Source organism: Helianthus annuus, chromosome 11 (genome assembly GCF_002127325.2).
Source record: "Helianthus annuus cultivar XRQ/B chromosome 11, HanXRQr2.0-SUNRISE, whole genome shotgun sequence".
In the NCBI taxonomy this organism is placed as follows: Eukaryota; Viridiplantae; Streptophyta; class Magnoliopsida; order Asterales; family Asteraceae; genus Helianthus; species Helianthus annuus.
In genome coordinates this window covers 58,712,043-58,715,391 of record NC_035443.2, presented here as the reverse complement: position 1 = coordinate 58,715,391, position 3,349 = coordinate 58,712,043, and the positions used below count along the sequence as shown (strand labels likewise).

Below are 3,349 nucleotides of genomic sequence, written 5' to 3'. Positions count from 1 at the left end.
GTTTACAAGACTAAATGACCCTCACGTCACCAATAGAAAGTAATAAACTATATGGGGCCTCACCAAAAAGGGTAAAGGCCAATATATATATATATATATATATATATATATATATATATATATATATATATATATATATATATATATATATATATATATATATATATATATATATATATATATAGCCTACGAGGCTAGCCAAAAGAACCTACGGGTCACTTGGCCAAAGCGTGGGAACTAGTTATGATTCCCCGCATAAAGCAATAACGAAAAAGAATAATTCTTGTCGTCAAATTCTTGATATGATTAATTGACATGTGTTAAAGAGAAAAACGTTAGACTAAAATTTAGTTTTAGTAAGAAACAACGTTTAACAAACCCGAGATTTATAGGGCTGTTTAAAATTGTTGAACAGGTTGGCAAAGTAGTGTACCGGCTTGAACTACCGGAGGAACTCAGTGGGATACATAGTACGTTCCATGTATCGCATCTCTGAAAATGTCTAGCCGACGAAACAGCTTATATCCACTACGATGACATCGAAGTGGATGATAGACTCAACTAAGCAGTGAAGCCGATTGTAGTTCTAGATCATAAGGTGAAAAACTTGAGAAACAAAGAAATTGACTAAGTGAAGGTAAAAACGGAACATAAAAAGGGTTCGGATACTACATGGGAATCCAAAGAGGAGATGCAACGACTCTACCCTACATTGTTCGGTACGTATTCCGGTTTCGAGGACGAAACCCTTCTTAAGGGGGTGGACTTGTAACACCCCGAAAATATAAGTTTTTATATTAAAATTTAAACTAAGGAAATAAACGAAATAAACCAACTAGGAATAAATAACCTAATTTGTTACAAGTCTAGTGGTAACAAAGAAATTTGGTTAAAACATCTAAAATAAAAACTTGAGAATAGTAAAGGGGCCAAAAGTGAAAAGATGGAAAATGGTTTTATTAAATAAAATTTAATAACCAAAAACACACACTTGGTGTGTGTCTGGTCGAAGAAAAACACAGAGGGGCGACCAAGCTCCTTCATTGAACCCTAGTTCTTGAATTTCCATCAAATTGATAGGGCAAATCAGCTCCAACTCGAAATCCAAACTCAGAATAGTGATCACCTTCGTGCAAGGATCATAAGGTATGCCTAATTTTGCTATTTAGTTTCACCTTGAGTTCTAGGTGAAAACATGAAATCGAAAGTTAAGCTTGCATGATCAAAGTTTGAACGAAATTAGGAATGAATTTATGTCTAGGAGTAAACCCTAGTCATTAGTTTGTTGAATTGATGCTTATAATTGTGAAATTCATGGTCACCCATCTAAGTGTAAAATGGGTGATGTGGAATGATAAAGAACACTAAGAATCTGATTGTAAAACAAGTGTTATTGAATCACATGAAGTGAATCTAGATGTTATTATGCATACTAGATATAATAACTTGCAAAAATTGTTTAATTTTGGGCTAAATAGTTAGTCATGAACTTGATAATGGACTATATAAAATGATGCCCATAAGGTGTTTGTTAAAACGCCTAAGAGAAAACTAAATGTTGAAATTCGGAACAAAACGCATATTTGAATGATGTTGTGAATTATGCGTTATATGACATGAATAGAGTTCTAAACGAATTGTTGATTGAACTCTATAGGCAAAGGAATCGAGTCTTCAAGCGGACAAGCCGGAGCGGACACACGCTTGAAGGGAACGCTCTAAAGGTACGCGACTTGTCGTCTCTTTACATTTATGCAGACAAGCCTAGTCATAGATATGTTTAATGTTGTTATAGCAAAAAAAGTTGTGTTTGGTAAGTCTAAGAAGTGATGGAATTCACTCGACAAACCAAACGGGTCAAAATAAATAGTTGGTTAGATATGATTATTGATAATAGGTGTAATTAGTCATGTTTGGAATGTATATAAAGTGATGTAACTCACTACATAAAGAACGGGTTAAAATAATGGTCGAAATGGTAGTGTTCGAAGTGACCTGAACGTCACCCATTAAATTTGAGTTATAAAAGCGTAAACCATGGAATGGAAGTGATACGCTAAGATGGACAAGCCCGGTAATGGGTAATTATGGTTAGAAATCAACGACGATGAATTATGCAAGTACGTAACTTTGGTTCCGTTACATTATGATTGGATATTGAGTGTAGTTAGTTAATCTAAATTAGTGTAACATTTGATTTTGGTGTTTTGTCGAAATGACGAAGTTCATTAGACATAGAAATGGGTAAAATATTTGTTGAAATAAGCTTAGTATGTTGATTAAAACAGGGTTTTCCGTTAGACGACCAAACGGGTCAAAACAAGGGTTAAATTTGTAATATTAAAGTGACGTGAATGTCACTATATGATTTGGGAATTTTGAAAGTGTAAAAACCATGAAGTGCTAAAGATACGCCGAAGTTCACAAGCCCAGGAAATGGGTATGAATATTTAGAAATAATATTGAATGATTAACATGTATATTAAAGTGTGAAACAAACCGGTCCAATAAATGAAACAGAAATTTATGAACTATTCATTTAAAAGTCGAGTTCCGATGCTGGAAAATAGGGTGAATTGATGTGTATTTTTATTATGAACGCGTAGGAAAAAGAATCACCTAAAACGAACTTGTAGATAAAATGTTATGGCCATTTGAAGTTGTTATTTTTGTAAAAATTGGAGCTGGGCGGATATGCAGGTCCAGAAAGTGAACCTGCGGGAAAAACGTCTCCCCCGCGCCATGCGACGGGGAGTCTTCAATCTGGCACGACACGCGGGGCCGCTCTCGGCACGCAAAAAACTTAAAGGGATCTCTCGCGTGGCGCGAGAGATCAAAATTCTAAATTTTTATTTTGCTTTCGTTTGTTTGATATTGGAACTTGGTTATACTTATTTATATATGTTGTCAAAACTAACTTTTAAGTTGGTTTTGACGTTAGGTGAAGTAGGAGATATTCCGGATGGCGATCAAGCAAGAATTCAAGAACCGAACACAACATTTTGAAGCTTCCGCGTTAATCTAACTTGTTTTAGACAATGTTAATTTTGTAAACACTTAACTTAGCGTTTTAAATGTTTTAAACTAGTTGGGTAGTTAACTAGAATACTATAAACATGTAGGTTTATTATCACAACTAGTCTTTTTGAAATGATGCATTGATGCTTAAAAAATGTGTTTGTTTTTAGTATAAAATCTAAATTATATGAGACGGATGTTACAGTTAGAAGCAAAATTAGGGTTCATGGGCATAAAAGATTTAGAGATTTGAAACCATACCTGGGAAATCCGGGGGAGAACCACAAGAGAAGGAGCGTCGATGGAGGAGCAGAGAATCTAGGGTTTGATC

The 3,349-nt window shown here is 34.7% G+C and overlaps 1 long non-coding RNA gene across 1 annotated transcript; it reads left to right on the top strand.

Moving 5' to 3' along the window:
* The first annotated feature begins 1,010 nt into the window (after positions 1–1,010).
* Positions 1,011–3,112, top strand: LOC110915072. The gene is made up of 3 exons (XR_002578739.1): positions 1,011–1,146; positions 1,658–1,724; positions 2,942–3,112. It is a non-coding gene; the product is annotated as an uncharacterized LOC110915072 (long non-coding RNA).
* The last annotated feature ends 237 nt before the right edge of the window (positions 3,113–3,349 follow it).